This window comes from Nicotiana tomentosiformis, chromosome 6, assembly GCF_000390325.3.
Source record: "Nicotiana tomentosiformis chromosome 6, ASM39032v3, whole genome shotgun sequence".
Lineage (NCBI taxonomy): Eukaryota > Viridiplantae > Streptophyta > Magnoliopsida > Solanales > Solanaceae > Nicotiana > Nicotiana tomentosiformis.
Window position 1 is genome coordinate 141145166 of NC_090817.1, and position 16833 is coordinate 141161998.

The 16833-nt window shown below is 33.1% G+C and overlaps 2 long non-coding RNA genes across 34 annotated transcripts; both read left to right on the forward strand.

Moving 5' to 3' along the window:
* The first annotated feature begins 179 nt into the window (after positions 1 to 179).
* Positions 180 to 10804, forward strand: LOC104121111 (uncharacterized). Of its 33 annotated transcripts, none has more exons than XR_691812.4 (8): positions 180 to 685; positions 1228 to 1359; positions 4671 to 6292; positions 7688 to 8357; positions 9380 to 9476; positions 9779 to 9876; positions 9995 to 10224; positions 10307 to 10804. It is a non-coding gene; the product is annotated as an uncharacterized lncRNA (long non-coding RNA). The 33 variants fall into 33 exon arrangements; XR_011408952.1 differs by having other exon boundaries at positions 7688 to 7801; positions 7928 to 8021; positions 8144 to 9876; XR_011408939.1 differs by having other exon boundaries at positions 4671 to 5283; positions 5369 to 5422; positions 5881 to 6292; positions 7688 to 9876.
* Positions 10805 to 12453: 1649 nt separating this feature from the next.
* Positions 12454 to 15307, forward strand: LOC108942967 (uncharacterized). The gene is made up of 2 exons (XR_001966858.3): positions 12454 to 13220; positions 15019 to 15307. It is a non-coding gene; the product is annotated as an uncharacterized lncRNA (long non-coding RNA).
* The last annotated feature ends 1526 nt before the right edge of the window (positions 15308 to 16833 follow it).

A 16833-nucleotide genomic window follows, 5' to 3' on the forward strand; every position in this document is an offset into this window, starting at 1 on the left:
ACGAAAAGTTTTCTTTTTCTCGAGATAAAATATTACGGTATTTTCTCTTTGTCAACAAATATTTTTAATTTTGTATTTTTGAATACTTTAATTAATAATATTACGGTAAATTGAATAAAATGAACCAAATAAATCAAAATATAAAGCATAAAAATCAAACCATATGGAATTTAATTAGCTATGTAAACGGAAACCGACGACACATTCTAGGCTCCAACCCCAGGGAATAAACACATTCTTCAACTGTTCTTCAAGGGTTTCAAAGAGATAGAACTCTAAGTGGAACTTATCAGAAATCTTCACTCATCGGATGTCTCCAATTTTCCATTTGTATGTGGATTTTAAGTTTTGTGTAGTACTTCTCTGCTCTGTGAAAATTTCCATCTAGGACAAAAGTAGTGATAAAGAGGGAAGAACTTCGATGCCACCTATGTATTTGATGAAATTCCCCAGTGGAAGATCTTCATGGTCAGCGAGTTTGGATAAACTCCGTAATGCAAATTTTGACATAAGCTGTTCACGAAAGTTGCAGTTTATGACATAACGATTTCGTCCTTAAAAAGTTCTTGCTCTTGCATGGATGGGATTTCCTCTCTAAAGTGGTGAATTTTAAAAAGCTTGAGGTTCACTGACTGGTGCAATCAAGGTTTCACCTTTTTGGAACTGAACGGTTTGCTTTTAATTGGTATGCTCATCGCCAATTGCTGAAGGTTACTGAGTAATTAACTAATTAGTTATAGTCTATGTTCAGTTACTTTGTATTTTGTTCTTGAAATTGATAGACAAATTCCAAGTTTCTACCTTTATATTTAATAATTTGCACGTCAACTGTATTATTTCAATTTGTAATTATTCGCGCACCTTTGTTCCATGCCTGAAGTCTATGACAATTTGCCCTCTCGATAGAGGTTGCGATTAAACTATCAGAATCGAATGCATCGAAGGATCCTTTTCTTCTTCTAACTCTAGCTGTTCCATTGAAATCTAACTCAAACTCTTTGAGCTCATTTATATGTTGTAAATATTTTTCTTTGCAGTAAGAAAATTATAATGGTTAGTTATTTCAACTACTACTTGCAATTAGTTGCGTAAATAAAAAAGTTAAGATAAAATTTGATTACATCCTAAAGTGATTGTGAAGTTTCTAATTGCTTTCTTTGTTTTATTAATGCTCATACACATAGATTAACTCGGCAACCATGTTATTTCCATGTTTTCTTGTTGTAGATAAACAATGTCGGAATAAACATCAACTCGCTCCTCTCCTTGAAAGCATCTGAAGCTGGAATTGTAGTCTTCATTCTATTGTTGGTCTGGTTCACGTGTCGCCAGCTGGTTCTATTTATACAACAGAGAAAGGTGTAGTTCTGATTACAATTCACTCTTATTCTATATATATGGCACCTCTCATGTTATATATTTAATTAAGCAAATATAGATTTATGCTTCATTCTGCTTTGGAGTTTGAATTAGAATTTATTACAGAATTCAAAGTGTTAAGATTTTTTTTTCTTTTGCAATATTTAATGGAAGCAAAGAGACTATTGTGTTTTGATTCTGATCAAATGACAAGTTGTTACTATTTCACAAGTTTGTCTATAGGTTTTGTGATTTTTTTTTCTTTTTATGATAGTGCATCTACTTCTCTGTTTCTTTATATATGATTTACTTTCTGTCACTATTGGTTACTAAATTCGCGTGTTTTATGGACGTATTGTTGTGATTAATCTGCCACAAGTTTTTATCATATTAGTTGCCAGTTAGCATCAACTAGAGGAAAAATTGAATTGCTTGATAATCCCCCCTTGCTATTTGGAAAAGTTAATACCAGATTTTGGATAATGATAGGCATCATACGATGGCCTGGTTAAAACACACGTTTAGCATGGTTTTATAGGGAAAAGATAGTACTATTACTTTGGATTCAAATTTATGATTAGGTACTCCAATAGAGATATCTTTGCAAAACTGAAAGTATTCAAGTGGAAACGCGTATTATATAATATGAAACATCCCTAGCTCTCCTTTAATAAGTTTGCACTTTGTGATGTATTTCAAGCTTTTGACTGAAAATGTGATGGTCAAAGTTGGGATTTTATCCCTATGAGAATATTCAGTCTCCAGTCAAAGCTCTTTTTAGAAAGGGTGATCAGTTGATTTGGTTAGCAAAAGTTTGCCGCAGTGAGATTGTTAGTGTTTTCTGCAAAACTTTCTGCTTTATTTCTGTTGTTATGGCGGTAGGACTTTAGGTTTAGAGGATCTTATAATTAGATTATAAATTACATATATTACCAATTAAAAACGATGAGATTTATTTAATGAATACTTGTTTTCAATTGGAAAGGGCAAGTAGAAATAGATGGTTGTGCACATGTTTAAGCAAAACTTTTTTGCCTTTCAGTTTTCACATTCATTACTTGATTTCCGAAAGAGAAGTGTGAACTTGAGGTCATTGGTATGTTTTTCTGAATGATAATGTAGAGAGAGTGCATGGTTTGTACTAAATTATACTCCCTTTGGCCAATATTTAGTTTGTTTCCATATGGAGGCTAACCAAACAAATATTACGGAGGAGATGATAGATATAAATGATAGTGAAACAGTTAGCTCTTCTAACCAAGAGGACCACCATTGCTGCCACTATTCTTGCCGTATCTAATTTAATAGTTCCTAGCTATATGGAATAACATCATTTTGTACTTGCCATTTAACAATAAAAGGGGAACAACATCATTTTGGTATGTTTCAGGCTTTCAGCTTCATATCTCTTGTAAAAACTTCTTCATGGCACCTGGAGAGTTGGTGCCTTCACATAGACACGAATTATGTGTACACTTAGTAAATGCTCAATATTAAGACTATTTTAAGTGCTCGGAAGTACTAAAATAGATAATTATTTACGCGAAAATAGCTTTACAAGAGACCTTTTGTACTATAATAAATAAACATACAGCGTAATAGCTATTGAAAATCAATTTCTACTAAAAACGGACAACTAATGCAGGCAGTAACATGAAAATATATTTTATCACTTCTTCTCATGCTACATACATAGAAGTAAGACATCTCATGTAGAGATGTGATGGATCAGGGATGTAGTTGAGCAGCAGTATTCTACAATATACATTAGTTTATCTGCCTGACTATGAGTGAAAAAGATGGCGAAAGCAAATTAGGTTATGAAACAGATTTAATAGTATTAAAATATTTACTTTCAATTTATATAGTACTCGAGACTTAAATCTTAGAGTGGATAGATTTACAAACTAAAGTTTACTTTCATAATCCAAATTGCTGGCGCAGACCTCACTAGTGAAAGTTCATAGAATATTATGGTTAAAATTGGAAAGGTAGCAGAATGTACAATAAAATAAAATAGTTTTATTCACTTGCCCGGGCTACTCCTCCACTAATCTTCTATATAATAAGTGAAGGTCTGCTGTACGACGAAGGGTATTTCTGGAAATCTAACTTGCTTTATGGATAATTTAGTAATTCTGTGTCATTCCATCTTAAAGATCTATACTACAACTTTACATAACACGTGTGTCATCACTTATACCTCTTACAATGAATGGAAAACACATGGTCTTCTTTAAGTTTCAATGTTCATTCAATTTTTTCCTTTCTTTATTCTTTCTTTTCTTTGTATGACTCCTGAATCTTTTGTTCCCCAAAAAATTGCTTCAACACTCCCATTACTCATCCCTACAAAATCAAAGCGAAAATCCTAGGATACGAATATCGATTGGAAAAGTACATATAGAGAGATTGAGATATTGAAAGTTTAAGCTAAGGCATAAAGCCAAGAAGCCGGGTCATCTCTAAACGCAGAACCACTCTATCTTCATTGAGGCAGCTTTTTATACTTGATTCTTATTTCTAATAATACAGAATGAGATTATATAAATTCCGATTTCCTTTTTCCTTTTCTTGATTTTTCCTTTTTCCAACTCTACTATCAAATCTTATCAGCTTCTCTCTCTGGTATTCATTTTTCAAAGTGTGAGCTCTTTGTTTAGGTGAGTTTCTTCTGCAACCTTTCTTTTGTTTCATCACTTCCTTTGGTAATCACCATTCCTTGGTTATATGCTAGCTTCCTATTTTTTTGGTGGGTATTTATTAGATTTTCTGTTCTTTTGGATTGTTTCTTATTGATTCTTCTACATGCATGTCAATATTTTTTCTGATTTGATCATGCATGTTTGGGAATAGATACCTTGATTCAACCTGTGAGAAGTACTACAAATAATATTCGTTTTCAGGATGTTTTTCCTAATTAAAGCTGCTGAGGTAAAGCTTCCTTTTACATTCTGTTTTTATTCTATTGATGTAAACTATTAGTTCCTTATAATTAGTTTCCTATTTTCAAATATAATATGTTTGTTATTGGAAGTCTTATGAATGGCATTAACTATTACTATAAAGATAGCATCTATCTTTCTTCTTTGTTTCGTTTATACAATATGATTTTCATTTTTTTTCTTCCTTCCTGTCAATCCAAAAAATATGAGGATCTTGGCATTTAAGAAAGACCTCATTGGCATTACATATTGGATTAGTAATTTTGATTCTCTTGCATAAATAATTTCTACTTTCTCGGCCTTATCTATTTTATGAATTTGAGATGCAAAAGGCATACCTGTATTTTGTTAAATATAGATTTACAGGTATCAGAACACCATTTCACAACGGACCGACATCAATTATGAAGCTACAATGATCATATAACACCAGCTTTATCTGATTGAACATGCAAAATGCAAGTTGTGGACAAAAATCAAGAGCGAGAAAATCTTCACAATAATAAAAAGAAGACTTCAGAATTTTATCTTACAAGATGAAGAGGTAATTTGATCTATTGCATTGGCTATAAGCTCAAAGGATGAGATACCTCAAAAACTTGATCTATTGCATTGGCTATAAGCTGTAAGTTCTTAACATTTTTCTTGTATTTGTCATCCTATATAGCAGTCAATTTTTTACATCTATTCATCCCTTTTATTGCTTGCTTAAGGGGCTATTAGTTTGACTTGAATGACATACAATTCATGTTAATAAAGAAAATCTCAGTGAATTACTTTTGTGAACTATTTCAGTAGGTCAGTTTATTCCTCAAGAGTGCCTATAATCATGAGACTGATTCTTTCTCCTTCTAATGCTGTGTAGATTGATCCACGACTCTGGTATATGTACAACATACACTTCTACTAGCTGTGTAGTTTGAAAGTGAAACCCTCAACTTTTCTTCTATGGTGAATGTTCGTTCAGGATTTTACACATGTATTATATGAATAACATGTTTATCAAATGTTTCTATGAGTTGAAATATCTAGAGCTGACATGTTACGTTATCAACTTATTGAAGGTTGGATGTTGGTGATGGAAAGAAATACATCTTGAAGTGCAACAGTATGCCAATGTATGTTTGTCAAAACAACACCGGATTGTTAGGAGAAAGGAAAAATATACTGGGAGAAAAATCTTCAAAATCAATTGATGTATGATGTATCTTATTTGTTAGTAATTCAGATTCTATACTCTCGATTTTGATTTGAGAATTAAGCAATTACGTAGTGGTCGAGGATGTTTTCCATATGGTTGAACTAGTTCAATTGGTTGCTTCTGGATTAAATTAGTTTTGTTTCTTTTTACTTCGTCTATTGCCATCATTATTTCAATTTTTTCAAAGTTATTGTAAAGTCATGTCATTTTCTCTCTAAATTATCAGACTTATTTTCATCTTGCTCACATGAGCTCAGAAAGAGTGAGTGAGACAAAGAGTACATATGTTTCTCTCAACATCCTCATCTTTGTTATTTAGTGGAAACTTTTTCTATTAGATTATGGTTTATAATTTTGACATCTCTGTAAGTGCAGGTATATTGACTATAGGCATTCTTTCAATTGGTTTGCTCAAAAGTTACATTGCCAATTACTCTAGCTTTACAACATACCAAAGCCGTTGGGTTCTGTAAAGAGTACAATCATTTGCCTGAAGTCATCCGATGCTACCTGCACATACTTGGTCAACAAAAATATAAAGTTTCTTCTCAGAGGAAACACAATGTCTTTTGAGAGTTTGTTAAATTCTATGGTAAATGTTGATGTTTGCTATGATGTTGATATTTGTTGAAGAAATGCTTTTCTACACTTGTAGAAACTGAAGGTTTACTGGCTTGTATGATAAGAGGGAGGAAGGAAACTGTCAGTATGAGTAGAATGACTTCTGCTTAAATTCTCATGTCTTGCTGACTACAACAAATGCTTGTCCTCACATTCATCAGCTGAGGTAATGCTAAACTCAACTTTTCTACTACACTTGTAACTATATGCTGTTTTGTTTTCTTTTTTGAATGATACATGTTTGGGAGTTGTTGTGAATTATCTCCATTAAAGAAATACGCCATTAAATTTTGCTGAAGACGGATAATTTTTCTATATAAGACAAATGAAGCATTCCGGTAATTCTTTGTTAATCTGCTGCTTTTAATCGATATTCTTAACGAAGGCAAAGAGATTATAATATTCTGTTGCCAGTTGTTTTGCTTGTTCATTTCAGTGATTCTTGTTGAAACAAACCTTTTGCGATTATACTATAAATAAGGGTTGGCTTGTGTGCTTACAAATCGTCGTTGCTAAACTGTTATCCTTCTGAAAAAGGGATAAAGTTTTCTTATGCGCAATATATACATCAATGTTGTATCTATTTGATTTTGTTTGAACAACAAGCCTTATTTTGGACTAAAAGAAAAGAAAGTGATTGGAAGGAAAAGCTTTGAGCTTTGCTCAATTTAGAGACAAAGAAAGAGAGGGAATGAAAGCTCATACATCATATGAACAAAATTGACAGTCCTTTTTCACCCAAATAAAGACATGACTCTTTTAGTTGTCATAAAAATCAACTGTGAGTGTTCCAATCACATGCTTTCACACTTTCTTGATAATTCATTGTTCATTTCAGAATGAACTTATTTATGAGCACTATCCAAATATATTATGCAGCTATCTGAGTGGTAACTTCAATTTTTGTGTGTCTAGCTGTGTGTTAGGGCTTAGTCACTTGATATATGTATTTTTTTAAATACCCCAATAATATTACCAATCAATTTTGAAGACTGTTTTGAGTAAAATTTTCATAGTCACTCTTAATTTATCTAAAAAAGATTAGTATTGCCACAATATGTTCACTAAGTATACCACTAAATATGGTTGGTACAGTTGGTTTGATTTGGAGGAAATCTGTGGCAAGGCATATTTGCTTTGGCTTGATTGCTTTCACCAAATTATACTCTTTTGCTTGCGATGTACTTCTCTTTGAGTTAGCTTACGTGTGCTCTTTTACTAATAAGAGAATACAGATGCTACAGAGAGCTTACTCATCTGATTGGTTCCTAATTCAATAATTGGTTCACCTGACAAAACATCAACTTTTAATATGCTAATTGAATAACTAAGACAACAATGCGGCTGACTCCTTTTTAATAGCTTACTCATCTGATTGGTTCCTAATTCATTAATTGGTTCACCGGACAAAACATAGCCAAACAAGAATAAAAAATTGAACAGAACTCAAATACAATTCTTGAATCTAAAACTAAAAAAAGTTATCTGCTGCAAATATCTAAAGGAACCATAACTACTGAATATAATGTTTTACAGCATACTTGACTAATCATTGTTGCAGGACTAAACCTATAGAATGTTGTTCAAGCAGTAGGAGATAGACTTTGGAATGAGGAACTACTGGATAATGTGACTCCAAGCTGTGAAAAGGGATTGTGCTGCTGTTCTTTTTGCCGTAAACTTAAACTACGTTCAACTTTAACTACCACTGCTATGTAAAAAGAACTAAGAAAATTGAATATGAAAGTTGAGCAAGGAATGACTAATGTCTTTCTGCTGTCTGCTATTGTTCTTATAATAGGCCGTATAAGCCCGGGCCAATCCCATCTAGTTCTACTTATATAGAAGAGCGCAGAAGCAGCTCTCCGTCGACATCCCTGCTTGCCGACCAAGGGGTATTTAGTCATTTCAGTCTAATTTTGTGTTGAATTCTCTATTATATCCTTATATCTTATAACGCATGCTACTTAAATTAACGAGGGTTGCATAGTCATTTTACACCTATACAATCTGACAGCACCGCTACACAGCTCATGTGATTCTCTCTCTTTAGTATTCTCAACTTATTGTCTGCGATACAAGTTGCAACCCTGTTCCTCCATGGATTTTGCCGTACTTTCGCATTCATAGCTTAAATTAAATCAACTTCCATTTGTGGATGCTCTACCATCTTCTTCACAAGATAAATTGGGGTTTGGACTTCTTCGCTGCTCTGTCTTTGTTGCATCAAGGTAATCACTTCGTTTCAATTTACTTCACTGATCTGTACTATTTCATCTCCGCTCTTCTTCTGGTAGGAATTTTCATTTTAGAGAAAAAATCTGTTTGACTTTCCCCTATTTTGAATTTGCACAGTTGCTGAAACTCTGAATAAATGGGTTTTTGCTGCTTCGTTGGAGCTGAAGAAAGGGGGGGGGGGGGATTCACAATGGTGCTTGCTTTGAATTTTAGTTTTTTTACGGAAATTTATTGTGAATATTGGTGTGGATTTAAGGATTTCTACAGAAATTTTATTGTGAAAATTGGTATGTAGAAATTGTTTTTATTATTCTTTGTGTCAGGAGGGGAGGTTAGTTACGTTCTTAGGACTCTGTGTGTTGAAGATTTTTTGGTATTTGCATTAAAACAGTGTGTTTCGATCTCTAATTTTTGGTACAATTTTTTCAACTTTAGTGGTAATGCATTGGTAGGGAAAACCTCAATCTATGTTTTAAATAATGAAGCTTTAGAATGCACTCATTTCCAAGACAGAAAATTGGATTACTGTGATGAACACTTTTGTTGGTTATTGCACATTGACACATGTTCACATAATAGTAAATCTGATAGGGCCAGGGGAAGAGATGGCTTTCGCTAATCATGTTATAAAAGAATTATATTTTGTTGTTGGTGTTCCACATGTGCCTTAACTATCTCCAGATCTTCTTATTGAACTACCTTCTCCAAATGGTTCACATCATTATGGATTATGTTTTACCTGTCTTCCCTTGGATGGACTGCTTTGTCAGTAAAGCAACAAGCATTTAGCTATATATAAATGATCTGCTTCAAATGAAAGGGCAAATTAACCAAAGAATGAGACTTCTAAGAGGAAGAACAACTTGGAAGACCCTGCCAATTCGCAAAATAATTAGCATTATGCTAGGAAGGGATTAAGCTAATCCACTTGAACTTACTTAGAAATCTTGAAATGAATTAATTCTAGAAAGGGATCGATTTAAGAAATACTTGTTGCCTTTTGTCCTAATTTCAGGAAGCTTTCGGGTGTAACACATTGCTTTTCTTATAACAAGACAAATAGTAGGCCTATCTTGCTTGACTGCGATAGTACTAAGATGCCTGACGATAAGGTGAATAAATTCCTTGGTAAAGAAGTCATCTCAGTTTTGAATGGTTATTATACACAATATAACGTTCTACCATTAGTTTCAAATTTGGTGTCATTTTGTTTAATTTCGATTCCAGAAAAAATTTCAAAAGCATCCTATGTTTTTGTAGCGTTGAAAAATGTAAAACAAATGCAAGTGGGTTTACAATACTTAAAGAGGAATGTATACTATTGAAAGAACACGAAAGTAAGGAAAAAAAAATAGGAATTGGTACAGAGCTTCTACAATAGATAGTTTTCATGTAATTTGGTGGATGTGGGTAGGGATTTTACAGTGAGTGGCAGGGGTAAGGATTCTTTGAGCCACTGGTTATCTCCATGTCCAAGACTCGGCTATCACCTGAACATGGTTATTTTAAAAGGTTTGATATTGTTGCTACTTTGGTTTCATTAACACAGATTAGATTATTTATCTTCTTCTGTCTTTTTCAACTAGCTGTTTGTATCTCTTTAATTTAATCCTTTATATATGTGGAATAGGATTACAATGGGAATCACACCCAACAGCTACAGACATGGACTGAAAAGAGCAACATGACCTATTATGGAGCATTATACAGAAGCAAGAAATGGTTAGTCAATAGATTGGCATAGCATCATCAAGAACCCGATCTTGTCTTTGGTATATGGCAAGCAAAAGAGCTTCTTCATCATTTGGAGAGTGTACTGGATAATGAGCTTGTCAACACATGGTTGAGGTGAAACCACATGTATGAGAAAAAGGATGATGGTTGAATAATATTTCAAACTCGATGAACTAAAGTGGATACTAACCTTATTCATTTATTGCAGGATTAAGCCGAGGCATAGTTGTTCGGAGTCTAATGGCATCAATGAAGAGCAGAGGGTAGCGACAACTTTTTTTTCCATGCATAAGCGATGGCATATCCGACAAAGACATGTTTGAGAGAATTGCAAGTCATCTATCAAACCTTTTTTTGCTTGATAAAATACAAGTGTTTGCATCCAATGTTGATCAGAAACCAAGTTTGGCCTAATACTATCTTAATGATATAGTTGAAGTTACAAAAATGCTTCAACACCTTTCAAAAGCAACTGCAACATCATCAGCTACCGCCTAAAAAGCCAAGTCGTGCAACCTCCCTTAAATTTGTCATTGTATAGTTAGTCATACTGCTTATCTACAAAAACTATTCAAAACTGACAACTCTTTCCGGAAAAACCATTAGAAAGTAATTTAATGGTAGCTAATATGAGTTTAGGCTACAAAATAGTATTATTTCATGACCTTAAGGAATTCCATTATATGTTTACTTCCTTTTTTATGCATGTTAGAGCTTCTTCAAAGGCTTTTGATTATGATTTGGTTATTATTCAAGCTGGTGTTGGTGGCTATGGTGCTTCTCTTTGCGCCATAAAGAATTGTAACTCTGTGGTGGATCGAGTTATATAGGTGTTGGTCTTCGCTTCTGCTCTTAGTTGAAGACCTGTGAGAGCACCTCTGTTTTATTTTGTTAAGATGTATAATTCATGTTCAGCTGAATATTATCCCAGTATAATGCAAATAGTTGGGCCCCAATCCCATCTAGTATAATAGAAAAGCTCAAGTTTCGACGTGTGTGCTTATTGTTTATAAATTCGAAATCAAGGGCATTTTTGACTTTTCACGTATCTAGGCTTTCAGATCTCATGTCTCTTAATTGTATAGCCACAACAATACTGCAATCCACGTGTGTTTTAATTAGGGGTGTTTAAAATCGAACCGAAATCGAAAATCGAATCGAAATCGAAGCTTAATGGCTTATTGGTATCGGGTTAACGGTTTAACGAACGGGGAACAGATTGAAATTTTTTTATTAACGATTTATCGGTTTGGGGGCGGATTATTCAATTTTCTTAACGGATAATCCGTTAAGAATATATATATATATATATATATATATATATATATATATATATATATATATATATATTAAATATCAAAAATCCTTCCACTTCTTCCACTTCTTCCAGCTATTAGCTTAGCTTATTATTCCACCCTACAACAAGATTGTTTAAGCTGCTATCTATGGTTCACCACTGCTTTTGTTTTTTTAAACTAATGCATGTTGTCTATGTTTAATAGAAGAACAGTAGTGTTGTGCAATAACTTTTATCCCACAATATTGACGATAGTACTGTCTTGAATTATGTTCTGGGGAAAGAGCGCATTTGCGTTTCCTGTAAATTGTTTACTGCTTATAATCCATCCCTATTTCTATACATAACTGTCTTTTGCTCGGTGCTGTTTGTATGGTTAATGATATAGCGTGAAATGCCTGGTTGAGAGTTTAAGTTAGAAATTTAAAGCTGTTGTTTGAACTTTGAAGTTGCAGAAATTCAAGCACTATTAGGCGTTAGCTGCAGGCCAAACATTTCTGTATAGACTGCTCACTTATGGAATAATAATTTTGAAATATGTATTTTGGACTCACTTTGAATGTAGACTGGAATTTCCTATTCTGAATTAATATGCTAGGCGTTAACAGACATATGTATGTCTGGACTCATGTAATGTAGTCTGCTTTGGGATTTAATGGTAGGCGTTAACAGACATGTATGTCTGGACTCATATGTAGTCTGCTTTGGGATGTAATGTAGCCTACAATGTGTTTTGCTTTTTTCACTCTACAACACATGACACACAACATCATTCTTATGTAGGTGTTAACAGACATGTATGTCTGAACTCAATGCGTAATTTCCTATTCTGAATTTATATGCTAGGCGATCAGCAAATAATTAATGCACGCAATATAGATTGGATTAGGCCGATAAACTGCCTCATAACCACCCGATAAGAGCTAAACCGATACCAATCCGCCCGATATCTTATCGGGTGGCTAGCGGATTAATACATTTAAAAGTCGATAACCGTTAAGCTAAATCGTTAAGAATAATTAACCGCCCAATCCGCCTGATATGCCGCCTAGTTTTAATGCAAAGGCCACAACATCACCTTCGAACTTACAGCAAAATGCAGAGCTCCATCAACCTACCAGACTCAAACCGCTCTGCTCGCCGTCCTAGCCTCTGCTCCTGGTTTAGTTTCCTCCCGTCGCTCTGAATTTGTTTTATATCTTTCTTTCGATCTTCTTTCAATGTTCTCAGTTGGACTGTAAACTACTTTGCCTTTTGTCAATTTTTTATTGCGCTTTGCTGAGCATTTGGTTTTTGTGCTTCTTTTTGTTTCTTAGTTTTCACTACTATCTCCAGCTATTGACTTCGTCTATTGTTACCCTTTAGTTCATCGATCCTACTGCTTGGTTGAGTTCTATTCTGATTTTTTCTTTATTTCCCAATTTGTTTCTTTGCATATATGAATTGTCTAGGCTTAAATACTTTTTGGTGTTTTTTTCAATTTTAAACAAGGAGAAATATATTAGCTTCATATTCATGATTTTGCTCATCTATTATGATTGTTCCCCTTCTTTGTCTTTACTCAATAATATTGCCAAATTAGGTTGAAATTGATTCATGATATCTTCTCTGCTTCATTTGAACAAATGTGAACTTCACCAGAACTCAGGAAACCCCAGAGGGTTATGGTTGAGTTGGGACGAAGAGTGTACTTATGAAAGAATCCAATCTGGTTTGATGCTGTAGTCTAGAGTAAGATGGTAATTAAGCAAACAGATACCAACTAACTAGTGCAGAATTAAACTGTCCTACCAAAAATCTGAGGCATGAAAATTGATGCTGGAAGGTTAGTTCTCTTGATTTCTGCACACCTGTTCTTCATAATACATATATGAAGTTATATGATATATTTTTCTTTCACCTATATAATCTTTTCATTGCTTAATTACTGAAATTTTGAAGTGGATTGTGCACTTGTGATGTTTGATGATATGCCTTCTATATTTAGTGCTACTTATTTGGAGTTACGTACTTATATTTTGTAGCCAAAATACTTTCTTGGGATAAAACGGAATAGAACTATTGGTTTGGGGAGTGGAGCCACGTACTTCAGTCTGTAAGATGAGTCTCTCATTCACATATCCCCTTGTTGCTAAAAAGAAAGTAGCTAAGGCCAGTTCATACCAGAGAATTTTTTTTGTTATCTTTCATTATTATCTTAGTTCAACCTTTGATGGAAACCTCCTCCTGGTATTTTTATTAATGGTATTGGACAACTGCTGAGGATACGTTGTTTGATGTAGTTCTCATATGCCAGTGACAAGTAAGTATTTACCACAATTAAATTTTGCTTCTGCAATTTGTATTCTTTCTTTCCACCATCCAGTGACATTCACTTTTCATGCCCTCATTTTCTCATGTTTCTTCTTACTACATTATGTCATCAAAATTTAGTTTATGAATGGATGTTTTCTTAAAATACTGATCTTATTTCAATCAAAATAATATGAAATAATAGTAGGAAGGTGGTCAAGATGTTAAAATCTCCATATAGGATATTTTTCATTAAAAAAATCTCTATATAGGACATTCATTTCTACTGGTGGTGCTTCATTTCGTTTACGTTGTCAAATTATAGTTCAATCAAAGCATTTTGTGTGATGGAATTTACGAAGTCTGTTCTTTTACATAAAGTATATGATTAGTGACCAAACAGAGAGGAAGTTTTTGATTTTTATGTTTACAATTAGGTGTTGATATTTATTGATCGGTTCTAAAAGTTAGGGCACTTAGAAATGAAAGAAAGCGCTTGTGTTAATCGGGTTTGAAGTCAATTTGTATGCCTGATAATTATGCAGTACTCTGCTGGGACATAAAATATCAATGGTTAAACATGACAATGTGAAAGTAATAAGAAAGTGATTATTTGAGATTTTCATGTTCCCCTTTTTTTTGTTTGTGAAGTGAGACTCCCATTTTACCGTACTGTTTATGTAGCTCCTCGTAAGTTTATACCATGAATCCCAGTTTGTATCAAGTGCACGTGATGGCCTTTTAACTTGGAAATATGAGGTAGTTCTTGAGCAAGGAACACTCAAATAAGAAATATTATATCAAATTTAGGAGGACTGTCGTAACAACTACTCCATCTTATTAGTTGAAATCAGGTTGTAATACCTGTCTCTGGTTATTGTAATTCGGAAGTATTAGTGGCACTATGCCAATGTAAGGATTAAGGATTAATCCTTTTCCCCATAAATTGTATTGTGAAAATTCTTTGTAGTCAAAGAAATATTATTCTTAAAAAAGGAGTGCTCATATAATTATAACATGGGAAGAATGGGAACTTCTCTCGTGTACTAAATACAAGCACATAGATATGTATATGTGATATGGATATATATTATCATAAAAAGCTTGCACCTAAAATTTGCCAGAAACTCGAAAGCATTTGAATTTATTCACCGATCCATCTGTGGATCGTGTACTCATTTAAATCTTGGTTCTTTCAAATATTGCATTAGTTTATAATCATGGTTTTTTTGGGGGGAATTTGGGTGACTTTTTTAGAGTATCATTATCCATGTTAAAATTTTTTGTTGATGATTGTCTTACTCCAGTGATTCCTCTCTCTATTTATCTAGGAGGAGGATGTCAAGAATAAAATAAGCATGAAAGAGAAAGAATGATAAGGAGGGGGAGCTTCCCAAGAACATTGAAGGTAACATATAATTCACCTGCAAAACCGTCAAGATGAAGCCTAAACTTTTACTATTGTGACTGATTATAATGGAAGAAAACTGTCATTTGTGTATTGTCGTAAAAAGTGTATCATTTGCTGGTCATACAATATTCGGGAGTGGATAATTGTTTCAAATTGTATCTAACTTATATCCAGCGATATTGTCTATATTTGATAAATTTTTACATGCATCTGATACTCACCTCACTCACACTCATACACACGAAACCCTGCATTTTTTCCAAAATCGGAGATCTGAAAATTCAAAAGATTCCAAAAAACAAAACACGAGGATTTCAAAAGTTAGTTCGATTTCTATTCCTCTTCTTCATATTTCCTGGAATTCTGGATGATAATTGAGCTGTAGAAGTTTTATTTGGTTGCTGAACATTTAATTTGACCTATGTAATATACTATTAGTGTTGGGACCTCAGACGGGTCAAACATCAGCGGCCATGGGAATTAATATACTATTAACCAATGCATAGCATGTTTGACCAAGTTTTCAAAGTGTTTTTTTTTCTTTTTTTCTCAAAAGCACTTTTTCCCTTTGGTCAAACTTTTTTGGGAAAAAAAAGTCTTTTGGGAAGAAGCAGAAGCAGTTTTTGAGAAGCAGAAAAAAGTAGTTTTTTCCAAAAAGCAGAAGCAGTTTTGACTTTTTTTCTTACCAAATATACCCTTAACAAAATATAATATATACCAAAATAACCGTAAATCTAATACTTAGGATATTAATGTATAAATATTTCTTATTATTTTTAGGATAACTTTCTAATATATAGTGACTTTAGGGGTGAATGCTTTTATATTGTTGAATGATTTTTAATATATTTAACTTATATTAAGATAATTAAGTAATTTTAAATTTTATTTTCATATTTTATTTAAATAAAATAAAAATATTTAATTATTGCCTTTAATAGCAAATTTTTAAGATTATTTATTTACTTATAATATTAACTATTAAGTAAATATATTTATGTCCTTATTCGTAATTTGATATTTAAAAGCACTTTTTGAAAATCTTGGCCAAATATAATATTGCTCGAAAGTGCTTTTCAGTGTGATTAACCAAACACAAACTGATTCTCTTCAAAACTACTTTTTTTAAAAGCACTTTTTTCAAAAGCACTTCTCAAAATAAATTTATTTCTCCGGCTATGCCAAACATGCTAGTAATATCAACTATCATCAAGAATCCCAACATGGGCCTCTAATCATACCCAACTCTTAGGCTATTAATATAATATTAACCAATGTAATATCAAGACAACCTAGATTGAACAACTAATATGGTCTCTAAAAAATAATCAGCCGGGCAGCCCCTTTTAATAAGTTTGAAGTTTGAACCAATTTCCTTTTCATGTTAACTATTAGATTTATCTCGTGTACTGATACTAAACAAGTCTTAATATTTCGAGGTTCGTATATGCTAAAAACTTGTAGTTTAATAGTTTAATCCTTACACCAATACTTTCCATAATTTCGGACCTACAGATAACCTCAAACAACTTAGAAAGCATAAACAGTCTTTTGAACATTGTAGTTTGCTACTAATAATAAATTATCAGATTATGGGTGCAGTTTTCGTAGCATAGTCATGATACGTAACTCCAACTTCGAGTGCACGCTTGCGTGACTTGATCCTAACTTCAAAGTAATAATAAAAATAAATATATCATAAATTGCGGGTATATTTTACGTGGTGCGATTTGTG